Raw genomic sequence first — 16,046 nt, forward strand, 5'->3', positions numbered from 1 at the left:
CACATGATTCTAATTAAGGAACTAACTTTCTCTAAATTTGTGTAATATCTTCTATGTAGACAACGTGATTTATAAACAGTAATTTATAAATTCCTGCAAGAAAGACGAGTGGAAAATGAAAGCAGAAGGTGACATAGTTCTCGCTACACCTGGGAAACAGCATCTTGAGTGCATTTGAGAGATGGGTGGTCGGACAAAGAAACAGATGGAAGCCAACTCGGGGCTCTTCAGCAATTGTGCAACACCGGAGCAGGTAACAGAGGTCAAATGATCCCCGTTGCCTTTCTTGCTCATGTGCAATTTTGGTTTTGCTCTTGGATCTAGGTCAGATGGCAAATTCCAAACCAACACATTGCATGTTCGAAACCAATGCTAGCAACTGGCTAGATGGGCTCTCCCCAAGGACAGCTCCCTCCTCCCCTCCGGTCAGCTCACGGATGCAACGTCAATCTGCCACCCTTGTGCAGATTGTCCTCTAGTCTCCACCCCACATTCGCTCCTGTTTCCACTCACCGGAGTTGCACCTTCAGGACTCAGGTGAGACGCCAGCATTGCCAGGGATCTGTCTTCCCCCTCCAAGCCAGAGCTGGAATTCCCAGGATGTGCTCCACCGCAATCTACATCTTCAGTGTAAGGTTCTCAGCTGATCTGGCTTGCTAGATAGACCAGAAGATTCTAGAAGCCAGAGACAGACCATATGAAGTTTCTCAAAAAGGCTAGTTGTCAGATAAAAGGACTTGGTAGTGACAAAACACTCCCACCTGTAGGCAACCCACAAGTACCTAAAAACATCAACACAGACCAACTAAGTAGATGGGACTTCCCAAACCCCAGCCACCTTTCATTTTTGACTACACACATCAATGCTGCATATAAATGGTCCGGATCCTTGCCCCATCAAATCTCCTTACATCTTCACATACCTATCACCTGCTGCCTCCCTATTAACACATACATCCAAAACACACCCTAAATTCAGCAGCCCCATGGACACCTGCCATTTCTCCTTCCTTTCCTTAACTGAAAGTCTTCAAGGAGCTGGGTCCCTCTTGCTGTCAGAGCCAGCTTTTCCTGATTCAGGAACAAGTAGGCACAACCCAAGCCAGTCCTGAGCTAATGAGAACCAGACCTGGCCTATCCTTGTGAGGAGGATAAGAAAGGTGTGGGCTTACGTTGCCAAAGATCTCTTTAATGTCTGGTTTAATAGAAGACAGCTGGATTCTCTATCTGCTTCTGCCTTCATTGTGCTACAATGTCACACACTGTGTGTTTCTGGAAGATTCCATGGTATAATGGAAATCAAAAAGACCAGAAATATCCCAGTCTTGTTACCAAAATAGCACTGACTTTGTGGAGTCCATGAAAGGATTGTGAGGCCCTCCAGAGATCCCCACCACACTAAGACAACACTGATCTGGATGAATAAATGCCACGGTGACGCCATACTACTTCCTGGCAATTCGCAGGGGCACATCATTTCCCAACCCTCCTCCAGGAGCCACGGGGAAGGTCCCTGTTAGTTACACCCTCTCATCCTCTTTTGGGTTTAGGCTTTAGAACCGGGCACCAAGTTGTCTCCCTGAGATCATTTTAACCAAGTTCACTTGTGATAACAGAACTCTTTAGTTCATCATTCTTTTACTTAGTTCTGTTAATTTACAAGAGGGTTGAAGTGAAATATATTTTGTTCTTAAAAATGAACTGCCGTGTATGGAGATTCCTCAGAAAACTTGGAATGGACCCACCATTTGACCCAGCTATCCCACTCCTTGGTCTATACCCAAAGGACTTAAAATCAGCATACTACAGTGACACAGCCACATCAATGTTCATAGCTGCTCAATTCACAATAGCCAGATTGTGGAACCAACCTAGATGCCCTTCAATTGATGAATGGATGAAGAAACTGTGGTATATATATACAATGGAATATTAGTCAGCTATAAAGAATAATAAAATTATGGCATTTGCTGGTAAATGGATGAAGTTGGAAAATATCATGCTAAGTGAAATAGGGCAAGCCCAAAAAACCAAAGGCCAACTGTTTCTCTGATAAGTGCACGACAATATATAGTGGGGCGGGTGGGGGGGGTGATAAGAATGAAGGAACTTTAGATGGTGTAGAAGAAAAAGGGGTGGAAGTGGATAGAGGACAGTAGGATAGTTGAGTGAAACAGTATTACCCTATGTATATGTATGATTACATGAATGGTGTGTATCTACATTGTGTACAACCATAGAAATGAAAAGTTGTACCCCATTTGTGTACAATGAATCAAAATGCGGTCTGTAAAAATAAAAAAGACTTTAATTAAATTAAATTTTTTAAAAGATGAACTGCCATTGCCTCTCTCCGTCCTAACAGCCGGTGCTCTAACTCTCTACCAACAGACAGCAGCCTGGCATTTCTTCTCCGATGTGTCTGTCTCCTGCCCACAACTGCAGTCACCTCATGCTACAGCCAGTCAAGGCAGGAGCTCCCAGGGAGGGAGGTATACCTACTCCACAGACACAGGATGGGCCACAGGAATAAATGTGTCTCTGATAAGCATTTTTAATACTCATAAATAAGAAAGAAATCAGACCTCCAGCATTTACTTCAGGGAGCAACACTGGCATTTTACCTGTGAAATGGGCTGTGCGACACAGGCGGAGTGTCAGGCAACCCAGGGCATGATGGGAGCTCACTGAGGCACAGGACAGCAAGACTAGCGTGGCTTCTACTCCACTGAAAGCTCTTAAATCAGCGCCACTGTGACGTGAGACCGGCAGCTAGCCAGGCCCGGCATCCCATTTGCAAGAAAAATTTAAAATTGCCAACACTCTTTCATTATTACCACAAACTCCACAGTTTTGTGTGTATTTTGTGAAGTACAGAATATATTTACAGAATACCACTGTGTATCATGTATACGTAACTATATACAAAAATACTGGGTGTGCAGTAAAAATGTTTTACCTATAGAGGATATTCAAACAAAAGAGTTTGGAGGTTCTAGTCTGAAACACCATTTAATAATACCAATGACTTGATCAAAACTATCAATTAACAAAAAAAAAAAAGAAAAGAAACCTATCATTTACTCCCCACTGGCTACAAGACATTGTCTGAACTCTTACTGTGGCAAATCTGACCTTGATAGTGTGACCCCCAACACCTCTTCTGCCCTTGTTTCCTGCCACTCTTCTCATTCCTGTTTGCCCTGTGGATTCAGTCTTCCTTCATCTTGATTGATATTGATATGATTTTGGGGTTTTTTTGAGACAATGTCTTACTATGTTGCTCAGACTGGCCCCAAACTCCTGGACTCAAGCAGACTTCCCACCTCAGACTCCTCAGTAACTGGGACAAGAGGCACACACCACTGTGCCCAGTATTAAGTCCCTCTCTCCTTCTCTTGTGACTCTTACATTGTTAGAAATGGACTGTTACCTGCCCCTTCAAATCTTGCTATGCCAGGCATGGCGGCACACACCTGTAATCCCAGCAGCACAGGAGGCTGAGGCAGGAGGATCACAAGTTCAAAGCCAGCCTCAGCAACTTAGTGAGACTCTGTCTCTAAATAAAATACAATACAGGGCTGAGGATGGGGCTCAGTGGTTGAGTGTTCCTGAATTCAATCCCCAGTACCAAAAAAAAAAAAATTTTTTTTTTTGCTGTATGGTCACCCACTCTTTGAAGATTTCAGACTCCAGCAGAATTAGCATGCTCACCCTGGGCTGTCACTGTGGGTCCACACATGTCTTCCATGAAGACAGGAGCCCCTCTGGGTCAGGGGACACATCTTATTCTTCTCTGAGCAGTTCTTCTGTAACAGACACAAACAGATGTTAATCAATGCCCTCATAAATATATTTAAATCTCTTTAGAGGTGGAAAAATTCCCTAGCAGCTGTATCATTTCTGCTACTGAAGTCTAGTGAAGAGCATGCCATAAATCATTTGCATCTGTAGTGTGCATTATTTTAGACAAAATATCTTTATAAATCTTAAACTAAAGTAAAAATTCTACAGGTATATCAATAAAATAGGGCTCAGTGAAAGAGACTAGTGTACCAAACCAAAATATATAACTTCATATACAGTATCTCTTAAAAGAGCCCAGAAATGCTTTGCATTGGGTGGTTTCTGAAAAGCATCTCAGCTGTGTAACATTGCCACCTAGTGGTAGAGTTCAAAACAGCAGCAAAATAACACCACTCTTGGAACCTCAGCTTCTGGCCTGATGAAGAGGACTAGATTTCCATTCCACCAGAAAATAAATAAAAACCAGACGACACAATGATTTTCAAGACACTAAACACCAGGCAATAAAGGACAGTGGTCTGCGAAGCAGGAAACAAACAAGGTAAGCCCTGCAAATGTCCCCAGAGTACTGCCTTGAAAGGCATCCCAGGTACAACCACAGTATGCAAAAGAATACCAGAAAGGAAAGTGCTGCAGAAAGAGCTTGGAGATGCAGGCCAGGGACGGGGTCGTCCCTTTAATGCTCACTGAATGTGATCAGTGCATTCACAGCCCAGAAAAGAACCACCTGAAAGGATGAGAGGCAGCACTCCAGCTCAGACAGGATGGAAAGAGCACTGCTCGCCACCAGCCAAAATGGGAACCTGAAGATGCATGAGAAACTGAGAATGCACAGAAGCACATTCATCCACAGGGAGAAATCACCGAATCCAGGTTGAGTGCTTCTTTGGCCCTGCCTAACAACATTGCAATCAAAAACAGAAGCTGGGCTTTGTGGTACACGCCTGCAATTCCAGGAACTGGGGAGGCTGAAGCAGGACAATCCCAAGCTTGAGGCCAGCCTCGGCCACTGAGCAGGACCTTGTCTCAAAATTTAAAAAAAATATAATTAAAAAGGCTGGGCATGTGGTTCAGAGGCCAGTGCTGGAAGAAAAGAAAGAGAGAAAGAAAGAAAGGGGGGAGGGAAGGAAAGAAGGAAGGAAGGAAGGAAGGAAGGAAGGAAGGAAGGAAAGAAGGAAGGAAGGAAGGAGAAAAACTACAGATGTTATGATTAGCAGAGGAAGAAAATAAAGTTATTGTAACTATCCCATGCATTCAGAGAGTTAAGCAGAGACATAGAAGATATTAATTAAAATCGAACTTTTAGAAGTGAAAACTACAGTAAGAGATCCAAGATGGCGGACTAGAGGGAGGCTGCGTTCCGTGTCGCTCCATAACGCCCCCGTAAGGCCAGATTCAAGCAGAGGATATCTGTTTCTCAGTGAGGCAGATTTTGCTGCTTATCGATCCCCTGGTGTTTACCCCATTTGTCTGTTGTGATGACCTGCAGTCTGCCAGCATATCGACACCATTTTTGAGAGCAGATTGCTCACTGTCAGGCGTCTATCATCTGCCATTTGCCTGCCTCTCGCCTGTCCATCACCTGCCTTACCCCTATCCATCACCCAACGCTCAACGTTCACCTCCTGATCGTCCAACAGCTGCCAGCTGACTGACCGCAGACCGCCAGTGGAGCACCAGCTGCCTGCTGCTGCCTGGAAGTTCACTATCACAGGACCTGCAGGTTTGATTACATGTGGCTGCCGCCATTTTGAGACAACAGCCAGGCCCCATAGGACCCATGGCCGGACTGACTGAGCCCCATCTCCAGGATCCCTCAGCCCGACCGATCACTCCCTGCCTCTGGGTCCCCCACATCAACTGACTGCTCCCTCCTGCCAGGACCCCCAGACCAACTGACTGTGCCCTATCACCGGGAACCCAGACCGACTGATTGCACCCGGCCTCCAGGATCCCACAACTACACCAAACACACTGGACCCCCAGGATCCCTGCCGGACCAACTGCATCCCGTCTCCAGGACCTCCAGCTGACCACGTCCACCCCTGAGCTGCAGCTCCCCATTTGCCAACACATTTCGAAGCCAGAGCAGCCATCTTGGATAATCCTGGAAGCCATAACTCCAATCTTCAGGTGGGGCAAATCCCATCCTGAGACACCTGCTGGAGGCTTGAAACTCATTGTCAGGTACCTCTCATGCATCAGGCTACTGAATACTGGGAGGTTTCATTAGTATATGACTGTTATACAGTAGATTTTCTTTTTTCTCCTTTTAAAAAAAATTTTAAGTTTTTATTTCTTTACTTTCTTGCTTTCTTTTCCTTTTGTTTACCTGTTCCCTCAGAGTCTCTTTCTCCCTTTTTTGCATGCTAACGTCTGATTTCTTTTAATTACACTCTCACCCTTTCTATTTTCTAGAACTTCTGTATATTCTTTTCTTATCCCATTAACAGCCACATTCTTATATCCCTCTGCATCCTCTTTGTCCTCCATTAGAAACTGCAGACCTTACTGCAAACCTGTTTGTTTTACCGAAGATAACATTTGAATTCATTTTGTTTATTATGACAATTTTGTTATTGTCCCCGTAGGGGCTATTTGGTCTAGGATTGCATAGTGTCTGATTTGGGCACTGCTCATATTGATATCCCCTTAAAGAAAGGGTTTTGAAAACCTATAGGGCCACTATAAGCCTATAGGGGGAAATCTGCAATACCCCAGATCTGCACTGCTAGAGGGGAAGATACATGAACAACATGAAAAAACAAGGGAAGAAAATGATCCAAACAAATCTAGATTCTATAGTAATAGAATCCAATGACAGTATGTTAGAAGAAATGTCAGAAAAGGACTTCGGATTATACATGATTAAGATGATTCGTGAAGCAAAGGATGAGATAAGAGAGCAAATGCAGGCAATGAATGATAATACCAATAAGCTAAAAGAGCAACTGCAGGAAGCAAAAGATCATTTCAACAAAGAGATAGAGATTCTCAAAAAAAAAACAAACAGAAATCCTTGAAATGAAGGAGACAATAAACCAAATAAAAAACTCAATGGAAAGCATCACCAACAGACTAGACCACTTGGAAGACAGAACCTCAGACAATGAAGACAAAATATTTAATCTTGAATATAAAGTCGCCCAAACAGAGAAGATGGTAAGAAATCATGAACAGAATCTCCAAGAACTATGGGACATCATGAAAAGACCAAATTTAAGAATTATTGGGATTGAGGAAGGCACAGAGATACAAACCAAAGGAATGAACAACCTATTCAATGAAATAATATCAGAAAATTTCCCAAACCTGAAGAATGAAATGGAAAATCAAATACAAGAGGCTTACAGAACACCAAATGCACAAAATCACAACAGATCCACACCAAGGCACATTAAAATGAAAATGCCTAACATTCAAAATAAAGATAGGATTTTGAAGGCCGCGAGAGAAAAGCAACAGATTACATATAGGGGGAGACCAATACGGATAGCAGCCAACTTCTCAACCCAGACTCTAAAAGCTAGAAGAGCCTAGACCAACATATTTCAAACTCTGAAAGAACATGGTTGCCAACCAAGAATCCTATACCCAGCAAAACTAACCTTCACATTTGAAGATGAAATAAAATCCTTCCATGATAAACAAAAGTTAAAAGAATTTACAAATAGAAAGCCTGCACTACAGAATGTTCTCAACAAAATATTCCATGAGGAGGAAATGAAAAACAACAATGGAGGTCAGCAAAGGGAGGAACTGCCTTAGAGAAAAACCACTCAAAGGAGAAACCAAGCCGACTTAAAAACCAAAAATAAGCCAAATGACTGGGAATACAAATCATTTATCAATAATAACCCTGAACATTAATGACCTAAACTCCTCAATCAAAAGACATAGACTGGCAGAATGGATTAAAAAGAAAGATCCAACCATATGCTGCCTGCAAGAGACTCATCTCATAGAAAAACACATCCACAGACTAAAGGTGAAAGGATGGGAAAAAAACCTACCACGCACATGGACTCAGTAAAAAAGTGGGGGTTTCCATCCTTAGATAAAGTGGACTTCAAGCCAAAGTTAGTCAGAAGGGATAAAGAAACACATTTCATACTGCTTAAGGGAAACATAAATCAGGAAGACATAATGATAGTAAATATTTATGCCCCAAACAATGGTGCATCCCTGTACATCAAACAAATCCTTCTCAATTTCAGGAATCACATAGACCACAACACAATTATTCTGGGTGACTTTAACGTACCGCTGTCACCACTAGATAGATCTTCCAAACAAAATCCAACCAAAGAAACCATAGAAATCAATAACACAATCAATAACCTAGACTTAATAGACATGTATAGAATATTCCATCCATCAACGAGCAGATTCACTTTCTTCTCAGCAGCACATGGAACCTTCTCGAAAATAGACCATGTGTTATGCCACAAAGCAGCCCTTAGGAAATGCAAAAAAATAGAGATACTGCCTTGTGTTCTATCAGATCATAATGGACTGAGAATAGAAATCAATGACAAAATAAAAAACAGAAATTACTCCAACACCTGGAGACTAAATAATATGCTATTGAATGAAACATGGATAACAAAAACATCAGGGAGGAGATTAAAAAATTCTTAGACGTCAATGAGAATGACGATACAACGTATCAAAATCTCTGGGACACTATGAAAGCAGTACTAAGAGGAAAATTCATTGCATGGAGCGCATTCCAGAAAAGATGAAGAGTCAACAATTAAGTGACTTAACATTACAGCTCAAAAAAAAAGAAGAACAGAATTACAGCAAAAGTAGTAGAAGACAGGAAATAATTAAAATCAGAGCTTAAATCAATGAAATTGAAACAAAAGAAACTATTCAAAAAATTGACATAACAAAAAGTTGGTTCTTTGAGAAAGTAAACAAAATAGATAAATCCTTAGCCACACTAACAAAGAGAAGGAGAGAGAAGACTCAAATTACTAAAATACATAATGCAAAAGGAAATATCACGACAGACACCACTGAGATACAGAACATAATGAGAAGCTACTTTGAAAATCTGTATTCCAACAAAATAGAAAGTACTGAAGACCTTGACAAATTTCTAGAGACATAAGCTCCTCCCAAACTGAACCAGGAGAACATACACGATTTAAACAGATCAATATCAAGCAATGAAATACAAGAAGCCATTAAAAATCATCCAAGAAAAGCCCAGGACCAGACGGATTCTCAGCCGAGTTCTACAAGACCTTCAAAGAAGAACTCATTCCAATACTTCTCAAAGTACTCCAGGAAATAGAAAAGGAGGGTACCCTACCAAACTCATTCTATGAAGCTAATATCACCCTCATAACCAAACCAGGAAAAGACACATCAAGGAAAGAAAATTTTAGACCAATATCCTTAATGAATATAGATGCAAAGATCCTTAACAAAATATTGGCAAACCGTATCCAAAAACATATTAAGAAAATTGTGCACCACGATCAAATGGGGTTCATTCCTGGAATGCAAGGATGGTTCAACATTCGTAAATCAATAAACGCAATCCATCATGTCAATAGACTTAAGGATAAGATTCATAAGGTTATTTCAGTTGATGCAGAAAAAGCATTTGACAAAATACAACACCCCTTCATGCTCAAAACACTAGAAAAAATAGGGATAGTAGGAACATACCTGAACATTGTAAAGGCTATTTATGCTAAGCCCATGGCCAACATCATTCTTAATGGAGAAAAACTGAAACCATTCCCTTTAAGAACAGGAACACGACAGGGACATCCTCTTTCACCACTTCTATTCAACACTGTCCTCGAAACTCTAGCCACAGCAATTAGACAGACTAAAGAAATTAAAGGGATACGAATAGGAAAAGAGGAACTTAAGCTGTCACTATTTGCGGATGACATGATTCTATATTTAGAGGATCCGAAAACCTCCTCCAGAAAACTTCTAGACCTCATCAATGAATTCAGCAAAATAGCAGGCTATAAAATCAACACACATAAATCTACAGCATTTTTATACGCAAGTGACGAAACAGCTGAAAGGGAAATGAGGAAAACAACTCCATTTGCAATAGCCTCAAAAAAAATAAAATACTTGGGCATCAATCTAACCAAAGAGGTAAAATATCTCTACGATGAAAACTACAAAACACTGAAGAAAGAAATTAAGGAAGACCTTAGAAGATGGAAAGATCTCCCATGTTCTTGGATAGGCAGAATTAATATTGTCAAAATGGCCATACTACCAAAAGTGCTATACAGATTCAATGCAATTCCAATTAAAATCCCAATGACGTACCTCACAGAAATAGAGCAAGCAATCATGAAATTCATCTGGAAGAATAAGAAACCCAGAATAGCTAAAGCAATCCTTAGCAGGAAGAATGAAACAGGGGGTATTGCAATACCAGAACTTCAACTATACTATAAAGGAATAGTAACAAAAACGGCATGGTACTGCCACCAAAATAGACAGGTAGATCAGTGGTACAGAATAGAGGACACGGACACAAACCCAAATAAATACAATTTTCTCATACTAGACAAAGGTGCCAAAAATATGCAATGGAGAAAAGATAGCCTCTTCAACAAATGGTGCTGGGAAAACTGGAAATCCATATGCAACAGAATGAAACTAAACCCCTATCTCTCACCCTGCACAAAACTCAACTCACAATGGATCAAGGACCTTGAAATCAGACCAGAGACCCTGCATCTTATAGAAGAAAAAGTAGGTCCACATCTGCACCTTGTTGGCTTAGGATCAGACTTCCTTAACAGGACTCCCATAGCACAAGAAATAAAAGCAAGAATCAATAACTGGGATAGATTCAAACTAAAAAGCTTTCTCTCAGCAAAGGAAACTATCAGCAATGCGAAGAGAGAGCCTACAGAGTGGGAGAATATCTTTGCCACTCATACTTCAGATAGAGCACTAATTTCCAGAACATATAAAGAACTCAAAAAACTCTACACCAAGAATACAAATAACCCAATCAACAAATGGGCTAAGGAAATGAACAGACACCTCACAGAAGAAGATGTACAAGCAATCAACAAACATATGAAAAAATGTTCACCATCTTTAGTAATAAGAGAAATGCAAATCAAAACCACCCTAAGATTCCATCTCATCCCAATTAGAATGGCGATTATCAAGAATACAAGCAACAATAGCTGTTGGAGAGGATGTGGGGAAAAAGGTACACTCATACATTGCTGGTGGGACTGCAAATTAGTGCAGCCACTCTGGAAAGCAGTGTGGAGATTCCTTAGAAAACTTGAAATGGACCCACCATTTGACCCAGCTATCCCACTCCTCGGCCTATACCCAAAGGACTTAAAATCAGCACACTACAGAAATACAGCCACATCAATGTTCATAGCGGCTCAATTCACAATAGCCAGACTATGGAACCAACCTAGATGCCCTTCAATTGATGAATGGATAAAGAAACTGTGATATATATATATATATATATATATATATATATATATATATACACACAATGGAATATTACTCAGCTATAAAGCATAATAAAATTATGGCATTTGCAGGCAAATGGATGAAATTGGAGAATATCATGTTACGTGAGATAAGCCAATCTAAAAAATCCAAAAGAGGAATGATCTCACTGATAAGCGGATGATGACAGTTAATGGGGGGGTGGGAGGGGGACAAGAATGGAGGAAGGAGGGACTGTATAGAGGGAAAAGAGAGGTGGGAGGGGTGAGGGGGAGGAAAAAATAACAGAATGAATCAAACATCATTACTCTATGTAAATTTGTGAATATGCAAATGGTATGCTGTTACTCCATGTACAAACTGAAACATGTATCCCATTTGTTTACAATAAAAATAAATTAAAAAAAAAAAGAAGAAGTGAAAACTACAGTCCAGCATGGTGGCACATGCCAATAATTCCAGCAGCTCTGGAGGCTGAGACAAGAGGACCACAATTCTAGGCCAGCCAGAGAGACTTAGTGAGACTCTGCTTCAGAATGTAAACAAATTCTGCAGAATTTTCATATGTAGAGCACTTGCCTACCAAAGAATTAAACCCTGTGTTAAATCTCCAGTACCACAAAAAAGAAAGAAAAAAAAAAAACTACACAATATGAGGTTTGAAAAAATTAATTACAAATTAGACACTGAAGAAAGTTAGTGAATTTAAATAAATGAAACTGCACAAAAGGAAAGAGAAGGAAAAGATTTTTAAATGAACAGAGTAATGGAAAATTTTATGTGACTTCACATTCCCAAAGAGAATAGGTAGGAGGGAAGAAGAAAAATATTTAAAGATAAAAGTAGCTGAATTTTTTCCAATTATTATGAAAATTATAAACCCACAGGTACAAAATACTCATCCAAACCCAAGCACAAGAAATAGGAAGAAAACCACATCAAGATGAAATTGACATCAGCCAAGTGTGGTGGCACATGCCTGTAATCCCAATGTCTGGGGAGGCTGAGGCAGGAGGATTGTGAGTTCAAAGTCAACCTCAGCAACTGAGCAAGGTCCTGAGAAACCTAGCCAGACCTTGTCTCAAAATAAAAAATAAAAAGGGCTGAGGGTGTAGCTCAGTAGTTAAGCCCCTCTGGGTTCATACCCGAAAAAAAAAAAAAAGGAAGTTGACATTAGATATCCTGCTGAGAATAATGCAAACAGGAAGGTGGTGAATCAGCTTTGTCAAAGTACTGCAAGGGAGACCTTGTCAACCTGGACTTCTACTTCTACACCCAAAGAAGATAACTTTTTAAAGGTGAAATAAAATCTTTCAAAAATATACCTGTGTGTTCATGTGTGTATATATGTGTGTGTTAGCCAGCTTTGCCTTGCTGTGACAAAAATACCTGACAGAACTTAGAGAAGGGAAAGTTTCTTTTGGGCTCCCGGTTTCAGAAGTTCAGTCCATGGTCAGTCAGCTCCATTGCTCTGGGCCTGAGTCAAAGCAGAACATCATGGCGGAAGGGTATGATGGAGGAAAGCTGCTCAGCTATGGGATACGGGGTGGAGACAGGAAAATATAAGTCATTCTAGGGGACAGTTCCAGTGACCTGCTTCCTCCAACCATGTCCCACCTCCCAGGAATCCATTCAGCGATCAGTGCATTACTCCATCATATGGATTAGTCCACCGATAAGGTCAGAGCACTTATGATCCAATCATTGCCTAAAAGCCCACCTCTGAACTTGCTGCATTGGGAACTAAGCTTTCAACACATTAGTTTTGGGGGAACATTTCAGATCTAAACCATAAAAACACGAAAAACATTTATATTAGATATATTAAATCACATGTATAGGTAGATAGATAAAGATATATTAGTTTGCATATCTAAAGTATACTAAAAGTTCTTAAAAGTCTAACATAATGTGACTCGGGAGTCTGAGGCAGGAAGATTTCAAGTTCAAGGCCAGCCTCAGGAACTCAGTGAGACCCTGTTTCAAATAAACAAGACTGGGGATGTAGCTCAGTGGTAGAGCACCCCTGGGTCCAATTCCCAGTACTGCAAAAAATAATAATAATAAAAGTCTTGCTCATTGCTGGTGGGAATGCAAATAGTGGAGTCACTTTGAAAACAGTTTGGCAGTTTCTTACAAAGCTAAACATATATTCCCATGTGACCCAGTAATCATTCTTTGGTGTTTGCCCAAATGAGTTGAAAACAGGTCCACATAAAAACATGCACACGAGTGTTTCACAATGGCCAAAGCCTAGAAGCTACTAAAATGTCTTTCAATAGATCAATGAGTAAATGATAGTCCATCCATACAATGGAATACTATTCAGAGTTAAATGAACCGAGCTATATCGTCACTAAAAGTCGTAAAGGAGTGCTCAATACATATTGCTAAGTGCAAGAAGTGAGTCTGGAAAGGCTGCAGACCAATGATGCTAATATGACTTTCTGGAGGGGGCAGCACATGGCGACAGTGAAAGGATCAGCGACTGCTGTGCTCTGGGAGGAGGCCAGGAGGAGCGCATAGGCAGAGGATCGGGGCTTTTAGGGCAGTGAAAGTCCCCACTGTGATATGACGATAGAGAACGAATGCCATTATATGTCGTCCACACCCACAGAGCCAAATAACACAAAGACGAACCATGACAAAAACTATGGACCTCAGTCAACTACAATGCATCAACATTGATTCATCGATCATAATCATGTGCCATACTCATGCAGGTTAATTATAGGTTAATTAAGAGGCAAGCAAGGGGATTTAAGAACTCTCTCTGGGCATGGTGGCGCATACCTGTAATACCAGCAGCTCAGGAGGCTGAGGCAGGAGGATTCCGAGTTCAAAGCCAGCCTCAGCAACAGCAAGGCACTAAGCAACTCAGTGAGACCCTGTCTCTACATAAAATGCAAAATAGGGCTGGGGACATAGCTCAGTGGTCAAGTGCCCCTGAGTTCAATCCCCAGTACCCCCAAAAAAAAAAGAACTCTCTAAACTTTATGCTTAATTTTTCTATAAATCTGAAACTGTTCCATATATTCTAAAATAAAGTCTAAATCTTTCATTTAAAAAGTAAAACTGTACCTCTGAATACTAAAATACGGTAACTAAAAATAAATAAATAAAATAAAATACGGTAACTCTAGAAATCTGATTCTGTCTCTACCCCAGGATGTATTATTCTTTAAAAAAAATAATAAAAATAAAAATAAATACATATATATACATATATATTTAGTTGTAGATGAGCACAATACCTTTATTTTCTATTTATTTATTTATTTATTTTTATGTGGTGCTGAGGATCAAACCCAGGGCCTCACACATGCTAGGCAAGCGCTCTACCACTGAGCCACAACCCCAGACCCCAGGGTGTCTTGTTCTTTATGGTTGAAAGCTGTAGACACCTGTTTAGTGATTTTTCCAGACTACAAAAATGGAAGGTAAATTAATAAGAGAAAATGAAGTAAATAAGTCCCTTAATCTCCCTTTACACCAATCCAATAACTTGATTTGGTTTTAAAGCCATTAGTGTATTTTTATTTAATGTTTATAATTTTATCAAACTAATACAAATATGCCTGTAATCCCAGCAGCTCAGGAGGCTGAGGCAGGAGGATCACAACTTCAAAGTCAGCCTCAGCAACTTAGGGAGGCCCTAAGCAATTTAAAAGACCCATCTCAAAATAAAAAATAAAAAGGGCAGGGATGTGTCTCAGTGGTTAAGCACCCCTACGTTCAATTTCTGATGCCAAAAAAGAGAAAGTAATAGAAATACATGGATAAACAAAGTCCTATGAGAACAGAACAGACCGTCTTTCTGCTCCCAATTCTATGAGACAATTATATCCATATGTGTATTATAAATATAATTGCTATTTATAGATTGATTAAGAAACAGCCACCCTGATTCCTTATTAGGTTGATAGATAAAAGGCATATTGCACATGTTTTTGTTTTTCAACTTCAGGCAATACAGCTTTTTTTCCCAAAAATGCAAAATTAGTATAATACCAACCCCTCTGTTTCCTCCAGTTGGGTAACTCCCCTTCCCCCTCCCAGTTTCCTTCACACAGAACTGTGCTTGTGTATTACCATTGTAGTTGATATTTGCATTGAGTTAAGTAGTTATAATTGGATCTTGTGTTATTATACACAGACACAAAATTAAACTTTAATTGAAAAGTGTAATTTCAACCACACTGAAAACACAAGAAACATAATTAATTTTTAAATAACTGTACATACATAATATATGCAAGAATCAAGATGTATATTATGACTGTTTTTCCTTCTCAGAAGTCCAGCACACTGCCTTGATGGAAAATGGTCTTAGAAAAAACCTCTTCTCTTCTGCTCCATATGTTTTTCCAAAATTATGTCACATTGAAGCTTGTGGTGGCACAAACCTGTAATCCCAGTGATTCAGGGACCTGAGACAGGAGGATCAAAAGTTCAAGGCAGGGGCTGGGGTTGTAGCTCAGTGGTAGAACGCTTGCCTAATGTGTGAGGCACTGGGTTCGATTCTCAGCACCACATTTAAATATATGAATAAAATAAAGGTCTATCGATATCTAAAAAATTATTTAAAAAGGAAAAAAAAGTTCAAGGCCAACCTCAGCAATTTAGCGAGGCTCTAAGCAACTTAGGGAGATCCTGTCTCAAAATAAAAAGGGCCAGGATATAGCTCAGTGGTGAAGTACTCCACGGTTCAAACCCGATACTACGAAACAAAATGAATAATAAAATTTTTTAAAAGA

At 40.2% G+C, this 16,046-nt stretch overlaps 1 long non-coding RNA gene across 1 annotated transcript; it reads right to left on the minus strand.

Annotated features, from left to right (window-relative positions):
• Positions 1-526: 526 nt before the first annotated feature.
• On the minus strand, positions 527-12,789 carry LOC306649060. The gene is made up of 3 exons (XR_013760567.1): positions 12,679-12,789; positions 3,715-3,809; positions 527-675 (listed from the first exon to the last, which is right to left on the minus strand). It is a non-coding gene; the product is annotated as an uncharacterized lncRNA (long non-coding RNA).
• Positions 12,790-16,046: the final 3,257 nt, after the last annotated feature.

This window comes from Sciurus vulgaris, assembly GCF_902686455.1.
Source record: "Sciurus vulgaris genome assembly, chromosome: 17".
In the NCBI taxonomy this organism is placed as follows: Eukaryota; Metazoa; Chordata; class Mammalia; order Rodentia; family Sciuridae; genus Sciurus; species Sciurus vulgaris.